Genomic DNA, 16,186 nt, shown 5'->3' on the forward strand with positions numbered 1-16,186 from the left:
TGTAATTCACTCTTGGCCTCCTTTATTTCAAACAGAACCCATTTCTATTTTGACTTATACAAAGGAATATTTTTGAAGACAGAAGAACTGGTTATTTGTATGACCATAAAATTATTTTATTTTGTAAAATCCTAGCTCAATGGTTTTATGGTTCAGAAACTAGTCCTACAAATTGTATCTTTCTGGAATCAACCAAAACAGAATGTTTTTCTAATGATCAAAAATTAAACAATTTTATTGGGTGATTTTACTCACTGTAACTTATATGAGGAGTGTATCAGCTGATAACAACTTGCTCCACAGTGTGTGCACAAGGCCATGATTAAAGAGCTAATCCATAAAGCACAGACCTCATAGGACACTAGTTTCCTGCATGGTTTAAAAGTACATTTATAAATAGATGGGAAATCTTGAGATTCAGTTCCTATAGCTTCATCCTGTGTTTTTTGAGTCCATTCCAAGCATTCATCTCATTGACTCTAAAATCTATGGAGGAAGCCTCAGAAATTTCATGCTTGGGTATTCAAACTAACTATAATAATGGTAACGATCATCATAACCTGTTTACTGAGTTTACTATGAACTGACTTTAAATGACTAATTTGATTTCGTAAAAATGCTGTCATTATCCCAATTGTGTGTGAGAGGAAACTGTTAAGGAGAATCCTAAATTACTCCACCAAGTCCTTGGGCAGTAGGTGGCTGAGTCACTAGTGAGGTAAGACTGTTTCAATTTAGAGGTGATGTTTTTGGACCACACGTCACACTGCCTGGCTATCTGTTACAGAAGCTGTTTTACAATTCTTTGGGTAAATGGCTTTAAAGATAAGGTTATCATACCTAAAGGTAACAGAAATACCTTTCATAGGTGACACTCTTAGCAGGAAATCCATAACACGTTCAAATACTAGTTTGCCTATTGATTATCTATAAAAGGTGGAATGCATAGAAAGCATATGGAAGGCTAGGGGAAGATCTCCAGAAACACATTCTATCAGCCTTCCTGACACCTTGTGTCTATAAACTTCCTTTTACTTTCAAAGGGCCTTTGCCTCCAGGTACAACACAAATGCTGGGGCTGATGGTCCATGGGAGGGACAGCAGAAACACAAAGTCAATTGTGCAGGAGGTTCAGCAATAAATCCACTTCCTGGCAATCTTACTCAGACCTTCTTTGTCTCCTCCACTTTCACCCCACTATGAACCTCAGTCCCAGGAAAGAAGGATCCTACTCATATATCCCAAATGCTGAGTTTCTATCCAGAGGGCTTTCCAAGAACTTTGTTTATACAAGACTTCAACTCTGCACTCTCATACTGTGTTTTCTCTTCCAGATAAATGGAACTGTGCTCTTGGGTCTAAGGCCTAGAACTTGCCTGTTGCCAAATGTCTCTAATTGCTGCTTCTGGACTGCTTGCATAAATGTTTGCATGTTGTCTGAAGAGGTGATGTTGATAATATAATAACTTCTCTTTGTAATCTGGCTATATTCCTGGTCCTATATTCTGCTGCTTTGGATGGATTTTTCTCTTTAGTTTTATAGCTGGATCTTTCGCTGGAAGATGGAGTGATGGGTGAGAGTGAGATGATTGACTCCAGTTCTTATAATGAGCGTAAGTTGAGAGGAATCCAAGGAACATGGCTTTGGTCAGATGCATGAGCTCAAACCTGGATCTGCCACTTATTTTCTGAGGGTCCTTGGCAAACTCTGAATCTGAGTTACTTCATCCTTAAAACAGAGATAATAATTCTTACCTCTGAGGGCTGCTTTGAGGTTGACATGTTTGGTGATTAGCACATGGTGGATATCCCCATCCTGGTGCTTCTCATCTTTTTCCTCCAGTTTTCTGGATCTCATGGTCTGAAGCCACCCACTGGTAACTGAACTCTCAGGCACTGTTACAGATTAAAACCCCTCCACTAAGGAGATAAGCGATTCTGAGCTAACTGCAGCCTAGCCCTGGGATTTGGAATCTAGAAGCACAGGGTGTAAAAGTTCATGCTGCATCCTTGCTCATAAGACTCATCTGAATGCAACTATCAACGTGGAAAGCCAAAATGAAAGAAGCAAATCATTCATAGATTTCTTCTTCTTCTTTTCAGAATTCTGTGGCCTGACCTGAAGCTCCAAGTGTTGGTTGGTAAAAACTCTGTGCTGACTATGCAGTGTCCACTTCCCATCGATTCAGGCTTCGAGGAAACATGTGAGCAAGTTTAGAGAGGATGCTGTGTGGTTACAAAACAGAACATCTCCCACCGCTTGTCAACTGGATCTGATTGTTGTTAGTCTTGGTCTCATTTATCTTGCCTGCAGGTGTACTAACTGAGAAAACCACACCCATCAGCCTAGGAGTACTTTCTCCAATTTCTGAACCATCAGAATTGGAGCAGGAAGTTTATCAGCAAACTCAGCATCACCATTTTTGGATTTCAGGTACAAACTTATGAATGCCATGCCAAGGTTGACCTGAAATCTCCATGCTACAGTTTAACCCTGCTATATCTTGGAGGTCACTTGTCAACTGGGCTTTAGATTCAATTCTCTGAACTTGTAGGCTATGTGAATTCTTTTTTACATTTTAAAAAGTATTTTAAAAATTATTTTATTGAAGTATAGTTGATTTACAATGTTGTATTAGTTTCTGGTATACAGAAGAGTGATTCAGTTATACATACATATATATTATTTTTCATACTCTTTTCCACAAAGGTTTATTACAGGATAGTGATTGGAATTCTCTATGCTATACAGTAGGACCTTGTTGTTTATCCGTTCTATGTATAATAATTTGCATTGCTATATGAATTCTTAAAAATATTCCTGGAGAACACAGAGTGCAAAAGCACAGCTTTTTGCTTTTGTATCCACATCCAGAGTCACTGAGAACAGTTGTTCAGATAGATGGTCAATATACAAGTGTATGATGTTCACATAGACTCTTTTGTGAATGAGGCTCCCTGGAATTGGGCAGTGCACAACTTGCCCGATGGTACATGGTGGGCTACTGGGCTCTAACCCAATGTCTGGTACCCAACAGAAGTGGTGGTTTTCAAGGATTTTTTGAATGACCCTCCACTTCCTGATCAGGATTCACATATTTACTCCCTGATACCAATACTTTCTTAAACTCTACCTGAATTTTTCAAACTCTCTGTCCATTTTTCATGTGCCAGCTCTATTTCCTCACACTCATATCTGTTCCATCCAGGTAGTTTCCTGCTTTTCTCAGATCTGCCTTACTGTAATGCCAGCCTGCCTAATTCTTGAGTCTGCTCCTCTCATGAGACCCACACTCTTGAATTTATCTAGTGGATCTGACACTGTGGATTACAAATAAAGTTGTGTTTTCATCAACATAAAGACAATAAATGTATCATTCAATCGTGCATCCTTTCAAAGAAGAGGTCTGAGATTTCTCAGATCTGAGAAATGCTTTGTGCACACAAAACTGCAACAAGCTGAGCAACATCATTTCAGAAGGAGCACTTTGCAGACTATAACCTTGGCGTATATCAGGAGGAAACCATAATTCGAAAAGATACATGCAGCCCAGTATTCATTGCAGCACTATTTACAATAGACAAGAAATGGAAGCAACCTAAATGTCCATTGACAGAGGAATGGATAAAGATGTGGTACATATATAAAATGGAATATTACTCAGCCGTTAAAAAGAATGAAATAATGCCATTTGCAACAACATGGATAAACCTGGAGATTATCATACTAAGTGAAGTGAGTCAGACAGAGAAAGACAAATGTCATATGATATTGCTTATATATAGAATCTAAAAGAAAAATGATACAAATGAACTTATTTACAAAACAGAAACAGACTCACAGATTTAGAGAATGAATTTATGGCTACCAGGGGAGAATGGTGGGGGGGAGGAATAGATTGGGAATTTGAGATGGACATGTACACACTGCTATATTTAAAATAGATAACCAACAAGGACCTACTGTATAGCACAGGGAACTCTGCTCAATATTCTATAATAACCTATATAGGAGAAAAATCTGAAAAATAATGAAAATATGTATACATACAACTGAATCACTATGCTGTACAGCAGAAATTAACACAATATTGTAAATCAACCATACTCCAATAAAATTTTTAAAAATACTAAAAAACAAAACCAGAAAAACAAAAAACAAACGGAGCTTCTCAGATCAGAAATAAAAAAGGAGAACTTTGCAGATTATAACCTTCTATTCAGCTCTGACACCAGCAAAGTTACCTTCAGGGACAGAATAATTCCCAATCGAGGGTCTCTTTCCCTCTTTATTGTTTTTCTTCTTTGTCCAAACTTTTTAATCCAAAATTCTGATATATTACATTTATTGCCTACATATTTAGAAACACAATCTCTCCCAGGTCTCATAAATGCCATCTGCATTCCAATTCTGAAGGTGCATGCTGGCTGTCTATACTGACAGACAACACGATTCTTGATCTGTTCCTTCAGGTGGCTCAGACTAGCTAAGAAAAAAATCATAATCTTATCTCCTCAGAGCCTCAAAATGTAAAAATAGCCTGGCCATTTATTGCACCAGGCTTTTAGACCCAGGTATATCAGAGGAGTGGGGAAAGTGGATTGTCACTTTCCCGGCTGGACAGGATGGCTTCAAAGGAAACAGAGGCATAGATTAAAGGCCACACTCAGCCTTCTCCAAGAAGGCTTAAAGCCCCCTCACGTAGGATCTTATCAGGCTGGAAGGGGGGTGCAGAAGATAAACTTTAAAAATAAATGCCAAAAAAATCCCAATTATTGTCTCTGCCTCTTCTACTGTGTCTGGTCAGCAATGTGTTAAGTGAATTGAAACTAGATCGTGGAGAGACAGTCACAACCTGGTTATCAGTGGCAGTAAATGGAAGATAATAGCCCCACTAGAGAGTTATGAAATGGCTTGTCTTTGAGCTGCCAAAGTGTTTAGTCTCTCTTTTATTATATTCACAGCAGTAATCCGATATGTCCTGACTTCTGTCATCTGTATGTAATGCTTATCAACTCTCTGTCAGTGATTCACCCTCTTGTCAGGGACAATTATTCCTCAAAGTGCCGAGGTTATGACTGAAGCAATATTATGACTGGAAAGAAAATATGAAAGGTGTAGCACATCACAGCAAGCAATCTGGGAGCTGACGTCAAAGTAAAGGAAAACATTGTCGATAAAAGGAGAACATAAGGCGAAGTTTTGTTCTCTGTGCCAGGGGCACGGCTGGCATGGCTGAGGTCAGATGGGCAGAGAACGCCCTCCCCAAGATGCTTTACTAATTCATGATGGTGGAACGCCAGTGCCTCTGCCCTCACAGCTGTGTCACCATTTCCATTTTACATCTCCATGTACCAGGGCTTGAAATTAGTTTGTTAAAGTGTCCGATTGGTGAAGAGAGTTGAAGGGAAATAGGCTGGCATGGAAACTCTGTTTTATAACAGAGATGAAAGCAGGCTGCTCTGTGTACCACCCATCCTGCCTTAAGATCTTCACTTATACCTGGGACTTGTTTTAAATGATGCATGTCCCCACATCATACATGAGAAGGGAGCAGGGGTGTGGTGGTGGCAGCTGGGGCTTGAGAAGGAGCCAGACCAAGATTAAACCATAGAGCAGTCAGGTGACAGAGTGATCAAGAGAATTGGAGTTTAAAATATTAAAGAATTAAAAGTTTGACAGTCAGACAGAATTCATTATGAATGTTGCTTTTGACCTTTGGTAGTTGCCTGACCTTGAACAAGCTACCTATTGTCTGTGGCTTAAGTTCTTCTATAAAAGGATAAAATAGTTTCTGATACCTGTCTTGTAGTATGGTTGGAGAATCCAGAGATGATGTATATAAAGAGCTTGAGTAAAGGCTCAGTAAATATGATATGATAAATAGTAGCATGTAACCAGAAATAAGATACTGTTTATTTTCTTAGAGTCTCATTTCCTCATGTGTAAATATTTCAGCCCTGACATAGGCAGAGCACCAAGATGGGGGTACAATAATAAAGCCTTGACTTTGGTGCTGTGAAAAAGCAGTCCCCTGATAATTCCTGTAACTGTAGAGCAAGAATTCTGTCAGGGTCCTTGATGATTATATGACTAGAGCACTCTGTGTTAGGAGCTTTAGTTGGGACCAAGGCAGCAATGACGAGTTTTCTTTTTCTTTCATATCAGTAATACTGTTTCTGCCCAGCCACTGGCTTGTATTTTATTTAAATTTCCTGTGCATTGTCTAACTTCTCATGCCATGCAATGCATGACTGCTGCAGAATTCATAGCCCACTATGTGGTACGTGCATGGACAAGAGTGATATTCAAAATATTTAACAACCAGTCATGCATGGGTCTATGGTCCGTTTAGAGTGAATGCTGGCTTTGTGGGTGGAACCCTGTCTTCTAGGCCTTCTGCTATACTGGGCAAGAATCCTAAATTTCTGGTGAAAGCTGGTGGTCTAGAAATGGGGCTCAGCTGCTTGAGCACTGGTCAGGAGCACTTGGGAGATTGAGAAGCAAGCATCTCCCCTAATACAGAGGTATTTCACATTTTTACAACCTGTCTGGCTGTACCGGTTCATACCTGATGATGATCAGCCCTGTCTATATGACCAATTCAAACTTTATGATAGGCACATTTATATAAGCTTCCATTGACCATACTTTATTTTATTTTTTAAAAAAATATTTGTACTTTATTATTAAAGGATACTTATTAGATCATTGTAAGGCTGAAAAACGGTCATTGTGACATATTTAGAGAATAGAGATAATCAAGGAAAAAGAAATCGTCTATAAACCTCAGCATTCAACAATCACCATCATCCACTTCTTGGTACATTTCTCTGATCCTCTCTTGGTGTGTACATCTTTGACATGTTCTTGATTTTAATGGGAATGCACTTCATATTTTACCATTAGACATGAATTTCATGGTTGGTTTCAGAAAGAAATTCTGTAAGCTATTTTGGAATATCAGTATTTAGTGTCAGTAATTAAGTTAATAGTTTTTCTTTTTTTACTTAAAAATGTGGGGAATTTTAGAAAATAACTTTTTGGTATTTGTCAAGATTCCTACATGGAATTTTTTCTCTGACATAATGAATTATTTAACTTGGATCTGTAATTTTGAACCATCTTCACATTTATCTAGTAAACCCTATTTACTAGGGTACTAGTATTTACTAGGGTGTACTGATTAGAAGAACTAAATTATTTTAGAATTTTTTATGGGGGGCTTGTGTTGTCTTTGAGATCAGCGTTGTGTTTGCTTTGGAAAAAGAAGTGGGGAGTTTTAATTTTTTCTATGCTCTGGACAAGTTCATAGGGGAATGACCATGACCATGATCTGAAGTCTAAGAATTTAAACTTTTGAAGCGTGAAAAAAAATCTGAATCTGAGCTTTAGATTTGGAGCCTTGATATTTTCAGTTTTTTTTATAGTTATTGGCTTATTCACGTTTCTTTTTTTCTTTTTAGTCAGATCTTAACACTTATTTTTCTCCACAAAACATTTTGTTACGTTCACATTTCTTTATTTTTTAGGACAGAATTGCACACATTTGTCTCTTACTGTAAAATGATCTCAGTAACTGCTGTGATTTTCCATTTCTTATTTATATTATAAGTTATCTCTTTTTACTTAATTTTCCTTGGGCAAACTATGTCCTTTGGTATTTTAAAAGGAGAAGACAAAGTATCTCTTGAATTTGTCATTTGCACTTTTTTTTTCTAATTCTTTTTTTAACCTTATATATTTCCTCTTGCTTTCCTTGGACATCTAGTTGCTCTCAGTAAAATGTTATAACCAGATGCTCTGCTTGATTGTTTATTTATTATTTTTGCTTAATAATGAAAACATTTAGGATATGGCACTGCATCTGCCTTTAAACATCTGTTTATTACTCTGCATGTTATTATTATTTTCTAACTACTATTTTGATTTCCACTGTGATCCATAAATTATATTTTTAAAGACTACCTACTAATTTCTAGTGGATGGGGCTTTTACTTAAAATTTTGATATTAGTTTCTAGTTTGTTATTGTATTCTGTGAATGTGAATACTGCACATTCTACTTTGGACAATTTGTTAAGATTTTATTTTTGGACTGTAACAATTTTTGTAAATATCTACTGGTTCTATGAAAGCAACAACTGAGTTAACTACAACAGCAATAGAAATTCAAACCATCCTTCCTACCACCCTTCTTGTTTTTGTTGTCTTGCTATATGTTATGAAGTCCTGTAAGTAAGGAAGCCAGTTAATTTATCATCCTAATGGGTACATTTCTGAGAGTGAAAGGGGGGCTGTTAATAATTATCTCTAGACAGCAAGCTAAACTGGGGTATGCTGGGCAAACTGGAACTTAAGGTCACACAGTCCGTAACCCACATTAAATTATTTCTGAGATAATGTGAAACATTAATTAGATAAAGAAACCTTGCAGGTATTATTTGTTATAAAGCTTAAAAAATATTGAGATAGTATTTGTGATTTAACATATGATCGCTTATAAATAATCACTCAGTGCTGAAAACAAAAGTCCCAAAATCTTAATTGGCTATTTAAATGCATTTTTTTTTTTTTTTTTTTTTTTTTTGCAGTATGTGGGCCTCTCACTGCTGCGGCCTCTCCTGTTGCGGAGCACAGGCTCCGGACGCGCAGGCCCAGCGCCCACGGCTCACGGGCCCAGCCGCTCCGCGGCATGTGGGATCTTCCCGGACCAGGGCACGAACCCGTGTCCCCTGCATCGGCAGGCGGACTCTCAACCACTGCGCCACCAGGGAAGCCCTAAATGCATTTTTATATATCACTGAAAGCAACTTCGAGTACTTCCAATGGAAAAGGTCTAATATTAATTAAATAATTAGGGACTTCCATATCTACTGTAAGGTTTAGCTGATCAATGTGCAAAATATCTGATTCTGCATCTGGTGCATAATAGATGCATGAGACTTTTGGTTTTATATATATACATATATAATATATATTATATTTTTATTTCCTTAAGTGAAAAGTTATATGCATGATATACAGCATAATTAAAATATATCTAGATATGGTCACTTTTATCTTGATATGGCTTAGAATTTTAGAAATGGTTGAATCATGTTTATAAGACTATGGTATCTAATTTCATTTCTTACATGGTTTTCAATGCCAGTAAACATGCTTTTGAAACTTGAAAGAAGATTTATGTTTTGGTTGTAGAAAGCTATGTTCATTTTCCAGAAAGTAAAACATTTAAGTGAGTTTTTAAAAGTATAATTCTCAAATAGTATTAAGCTATTAAATGTAAAACATTGGTCTTTAAAAATATAAAATTAAAAGGAGTTGAACAAACATAGTTGATGAAATACATAGGAATAAAAATGGTTTCAATGCTTAATACATCTTGAGATTCAGGCCTACACCAAGACAATTTTAGTAATAAATGAAGTTTCTTTTCTCAATCCTGTGCCTCTCTACCAACTGTTTATTAAATTTGTAAATGAATACCTAATTTCACTTAGCATAAATATGTATTAAAAACTACCTAATGTCAAACAATTAAGCATGAATATAATATATATATGTACATACATTATATTGATATATACACTTTATACATAGTGAGACACACTTTTGTAGTTGTGAAATTATTGTACAATACTTTCTCTATACAAAGTCAGAGACAGAAATTTATTTTTCTTTTGGAGGTGGGGATCAATTTGGGTAATTCATTTCCTTGTGAAAAGTAAGGAATGGACAAAAGGACTATGTCCAATCATTAATAAAACATCTCAGGTCATATTTCTTAGAGTGCATTTCAATCTGATTAGAAATTTGAAATGTTGCTGTGTATATATACAGGCATGATAACAAATACTCTTGAAGAGATATAAACACTCTGGAGGACATCAGAAGCACAGCTAGCTGACGGCAGGCAATGCTAGTGAGTACCTAGTCACTATTTAATTCTGTCCTTTGATCCTCTCTTAGGAGCCACCAGAAAACAACAACATTAAACAAAGTTGCTAAAAAAATGGCGTCCTAAATTCCTTAGTTCCTGACCACCTTCCTCTATTTAGCTCCACTTTTCAGTTTCCTCAGTACTGAAACTCCACATCAGCAGTAACACTAACAATGCAGGCTCCCTTCTCCCTGCTTGTTGTAATAAAGTCAGGGTTTGGGACCTGCAGCTGCAGGTTGTGGGAGACCTACAGCAGGTTTCTGTGGCAACTGACTAATCCACAAGTGAAATGCGATGGGGCGCCTCAGACTCCAGAACTTTCTTTTGAAAGTTCTTATCACTCTTGTATTCTGTGGCGTGAATTAATTGTGGAAGATCACAGTGGGTGAAAAGTCTTTACAAACTGGTTACAGGCATGTAACCTTGGTGAGAAAGTGTGTTTGATGCTTATAGATACCAACTGTATCAGCCAGGGTTCTACCAGAGAAACAGAACCTATATATCTATAGATAGATAGATAGATAGATAGATAAGGAGAGAGACAGAGGCAGAGATTTTAGTGCAAGAAGTTGGTGTACTTGATTGTGGGGACTGATGAGGCAAATCTGTCATCTGTAGGATGGGACAGAAGGTTGGACATTCTCTGGCAGGAGCTGATGCTACAGCTCACAGGCTGCGTTTCTTCTTTCTTAGGGAAACCTCAGTTTTATTCTTAAGACATTTCAATTGACTGGATGAGACCTACTCTGATTATTGAGGATAATCTCCTTTGCTTAAAATTAGTTGATTGCAGATACTCATCACTTCTACAAAGTACCCTAGTTTAGTGTTTAATTGCTTAACTGTGTACTGTAGCCTAGCCAAGATGACCCATAAAACTAACCATCACACCAACCATAGGTATTCTGTGGTCCACTCATTAGAGAGTTTGGGGACTGTCATCAAAATACGTGGCAGTCATAAGCTCAGGTTGATTATGAATCAGGGGCAAGGAGAATAGGTAATTTTTATTTTTTCTTTCTGAGTCAAGTTACTTGTGAAGGTGGAGTCAAGGGCATTGTAGCAAACTTCTCTGATGAAACCATAGGAGTCCATACAGGCTAGTCAGCTGTCTTGGGTTTTGGACAACAGTGGCTGTGCAAGCTTCCAGCAGGAGGTATGACAAGCAAAAGTACTTTCTAAGCTCTGTTACTTCCAATAGTCCTGAGCTCCAAGCATCAACCAGAACAGTGATTATTTGGGGTCATGGGGGACCTGAGTCCCTTGAACCAGCATCATACGCCAAAGGGACTGAAACCACTTACTTGTGAGGCAGAAACTCCCCATAGCTGCTGGGATAAAGTTGTTTATGAGAGGAATGGATGAGGGAGGAGTAAGGAATGGATGAGGGAGGATGAGGGGGACTCATGCTGCATTTTATTTTTTGCTTTCACCATAACTGATTAAAGCTACTCTTCATACAGCTATATGGTTAATCCAAGGACTCTGGAGTCAGACAGTTTGAGTTAGCACCCTGACATCACCACGTACCCTGAGAGTGATCTCAGCACAGCAATCTGGAACATGGGGAGCAGGAATGCACTAACTTAAAGGTAGTTGTGAGGAAGACATGAGTAAGTACATGTAAAGCCTGTCACCCATGTAGAATAGTGTTGCATGTGTGGCAGGTAAGTACTCAGTCAATTGTGTGGTGCCTAGTATTGATTCCGGTGGTGGAATGGCTGGAAGAAGGACCTCTGTCCTTGTCTTCTATAAAGAAAGAATTCAGCAAAGAGACCAAGACTGTGAAATAGAGACAGCATTTATTGGAAGCAGAGTATGTGTAGAAGAGCACATGGGTGAATGCAGAGTGAGTTGCACACAATAGGGGTGGCTTAGGTTGCTTATATGAGTGCAGTTTTCCAGGTTGTCTCCAGGCAATCATCTCAAAGTGTCAGCAGGAAACCAGTTGCAACTGCTCAACCTGGGGCCTATCTCCTACCTCAGGATTGCAGATGCAATTGTTGATGCTTCCCTATGCAGGCACTGCAGAAGCTTCATCCTGTTAAAGCCTCACAATATGCTTATGGGATCTTCAGCAGCAAAGTGACTGAGGATCAGAGAGGTTATGAGCTTCCCCACGACCGCAGAGGTAGTAAGTGGAAGCATTTGAATGGCAAACAATTTCAAAGCTGATCATCTGAATTGCTATGCTGGTTTTCTGACAGAGAATTGAAATATCAGGAAGGAACTGTACATTTCTGATTAACAGAAAAATTCTCTAATATGCTACTTTCAATCCCTTGTTTCTGTTTAGTATCATTTATATTCAGTCTTTGTCCATCTTATAATTTTTAACAGTAGACGCTCAGAGACCAGGAGGGTCACTCACTGAGGACAGAGCCCGTGGCATTTATTATTGCATCTCCAGTGCTATCAAGGTATCAATGTATCTGAATATGGATAAGTTATCTTTTTTATGGTAAACAAGAATTTTAATAAAGATATCATAAATATGATCTTTATCTGGTAGTACATAACTTGTTTTTATCCTATTGGCAGGGAGAAGCTGAGAAGTCCACTATCTTGTGAGGGAAGAAAGATGGGAGCACAGACCTAATAGAAGAGTGACAGAAAAATCAATCTGAAAAATGCAGGTTTTCAAGCAGACTTCAAAAAAAGAAAAAAAGAAAATGCAGTAGTGGAATAACCAAAAAATGAGGGTGACAGACATCTGACAGGCTAATGCCTGGATAGCTGAAACTCCAAAGGAGCTCAGGGACAAGAGTACATGATAAAGATAATCAAAACAGTCTGTCCCCCGGCTCCCTGATTTGGTTCCATTCAGAGCTGGAAAATGGGGCCGCTGTTTACACTGTGATGTCCTCAGCGGGTGCAAAGAAAATGTAGACACTGTCAACTCCTGTTTCACATCTGTACTTTCTATGAAGAGCTCTGGATTCAACTTGTGCACAGTGAGTGACAATGAAGGGGAACAATCTCCTTACTGAAGGGGAAATGACTTGAATGTTTCCAGGAGGATAAAATGAAATAGCTGAAGGTGTGAATGTCTTTGAGACAAGTTTGAAATGATACTGCGATGAGTATCTTATTCCCTTGTCTTTGGGGGACCAGGAAACAGGTTGGAAGGCAAACACACATTAGTTGTTCCTCCCTTTAAAAGGGTGGAGGAGAACTCCACAAAGGAGAGAATGGGAAAACTGATACTGATTCTGACTAAGGTTCTGGAACTAATTGTTGAAGAGAGTCAATATAAAACCCTAAGTACAGTCACATAAGGACTCTGTCTGTTTTTTTTTTTTTCTTTTTTCCCCACACAAATTTAATATAGCAGCCATAATACAGATGGGTTTCAATAAGGTATACATACATCTTCTCTGGAAAAACCTATAAACAAAAAGGGGGACATGTATGGGTATTGTTGCAGTTAGGAGACTGAATTATTTCCTCATGAGTTGTTGAATGGAGAATTTGAGGTCAAACTGAAATGTGATTTCCAGTCGTGTGTTACAGGGATCTGTCCTCAGCTGCACCTGTGCTATTCAACATTAAATGGAAACATTGAAAAATTTGGAGAAATCAAAACTGCAGAGTTCACAAACTGGGGCAAAATAGAAAACATTTCATAACAGACTCAGGGCCTTGTAAGATCATGACCAGCTAATCGTTACGCTGAGTAAAATTAGACAAAATTTAATGCGGATCAGGGTAGTGACCAAAACTTGGACCCCCAAAATTCATAGCACAAGCCCAGGAGGGCTATGGAGTGATTGTGTAGAACCCTACTTAGGTGACCCTAGCTTCATGCATGAGAAGGCAAGACAGTGATCTGCATGCCAGACTTCTGATTTGGACTTCAGCTGTTTCAAAGAAGTATAGAATCTATCTTAAGTAATGAGAGAACTGCTTAGACCTATCAAATATTTCTATCATATATGGAATTTGGAATCCATTTTATACATTTTATAAACTCTAGAGTCTGATAGACCAGGACTTGAGTCCTGATTCTTTACTTCTATGTTTTCTTGGGCAAACCACTCAATTCCTCTTTGTTTCTTTGGCTGAAAAATGAGGGTAAGAAGACATCACCCATAATGTTCTTGTGAGTATTGTAAGTATGTTAAAGAACTTTACACGTAATAAATACCCAATGAATGTTAGTGAAAGTATGATTCAGAATAGTATTGTTTCCTCAAGTACTTCCATGTTGGCATGGAGTGGGAGCTCAGAGCAGGGACCCAAAGAAAATCCTAATCTGCCTTGAAGTTGACACTAACTCTTTCATTATGGTCATTCTCCACCCTATGCCCTCCCTCTCTCTCACACCCATCCTCTTTTCTGAGCCTGTGAGAACAGAGAGGAACAGAAACCAGGCAGTTGATCTAGATTTGGAGGCAAGACAAGCATTCAATAGTATGTTACCAGAAATATGTCACTGGAACCAGAATTTCATGGCCAGAATCAGAGTCATTTTGCTGAACCTGAAAGTGACTAATCTCCATGTGCTGGGGACTAAATCCCTGGGATGGCATCCTTATTTGGGTTCACCATTGCCCACCTTACTCCTTTCCTGAGACTTTCTCCTCTCTCTCAAGGTATATGATACTTGCATCTCTAGAGAGAGAAAAGGTTAACCTAAAACTTTCATGGAAACGTTCTTTGGGCTACTAAAAGGAAGATACTATCCAACAGAATTGTTCAAGGGTGGAATAAGCCACCTCATAATGTAGTGAATTCCCTGTTGCTAGATGTGTGCAAACAGAGGCTGTATAATTACTTGACTCAGGCATCAGAAGGGAGCATGGGCGCTAATGCTTAAAGATCTTTCCAGGATAGAATACCATGATTCTAGTTACATGAGCGAACATTGTGCTATCTGTGTTGATTCATGCCTTAGCTTTTTAAAATTTGAATTGACAGAATATTATTTTTTTTAATTTTTATTGGAGTATAGTTGCTTTACAATGTTGTGTTAGTTTGAATTGACAGCTCTTTAACAATTTATTCAATATTCATACATAATCTTTTAATATTTTGCAAATAGCCATAATATTTTCACTAGTTGACGTATTGTATACTCTGAAACAAATTCATATATACTACTCACAAGTATATATACTACTCACAAGGTAGATCACTGATTGTCACAACTCTTACATAAAACCATCATTAAATTTTTGGTCCACCATAATAAGTTTTTTCGTCAAATCACAGACATCATGCCATTTCATCCCTGCCTATATCAATATGCATCTGTATTTTTTAAAAAAAGGACTTTTCTTAGGTAACCATTATGCCATGGTTCTAATCTTACAGAATTCATTACTGCATTTGTTGTATTATTATTGTACAATGTGTTGTATTATTATTATAGTAAATAATTGACATCATCTAGGACCCAGATTATATTTAAATACTATAGATTTTCTCCAAAATATCACTTTAGTTGATATTATATTAATGTACCATAGTTTATTCAATCAGTGCTTTATTGAAGGTTATTTGGAGTGTTTTGTATATCTTGCTTTTAAAAATATTTTCACAAAGAATAATCTTGTAAGTAATATCTTACTTTTGCCAGGTAAAATTGGGATAGATTTCTAAAACTGAGGTTATTCAGTCAAAAAGAAATTGTGTATGTGATTTTGCTAGATATGATCAATATTTTTCCATATGTGTATGTACCATTTTGCATTCCCACCATCAATGCAAGAAGGTGTCAGTTGGCTCACTATTCTTCCAATTGAGATGGTGTCAAAGCTTTGGTGAGATGCAATCTACTTTAAATTTGCATTTCTCCTATTATAAATGAGAATGAACATTTATTATATGTTTCCTGGCCATTTATATTTCTTCTACTTTGAAATAACTTTTCATATTACCTTTCCAATTTTCTATCAGCTTGTTGACCTTATTTTGGGATTTTTGTGGTCTCTTCTCTCTGACTCTCTCTTTGATATAAATTGCAAATATTTTTTTCCTGTGTCATTTGTCTTTGACTTTGCTTTTGTTTGTTTGTTTTCCATGCAAATACTTTTTGGAAAAAAATTAGTTGAACTTAACAGTCCTTTCAATATAATAGCTTCTTGATTTTGAGTAATTGTTAGGAAGACATTTTCTCCTCCACTCACAAAATAGAAATGTACTCACCTATGCTTTCTTTTACTCGTCTGATTTCACATTTTCACATTTAGATCTCTGATTTATTTGGATTTTATCCTGGCTTACTATATGACCTAGACT

Source organism: Tursiops truncatus, chromosome 2 (assembly GCF_011762595.2).
Source record: "Tursiops truncatus isolate mTurTru1 chromosome 2, mTurTru1.mat.Y, whole genome shotgun sequence".
Taxonomy (NCBI): Eukaryota; Metazoa; Chordata; class Mammalia; order Artiodactyla; family Delphinidae; genus Tursiops; species Tursiops truncatus.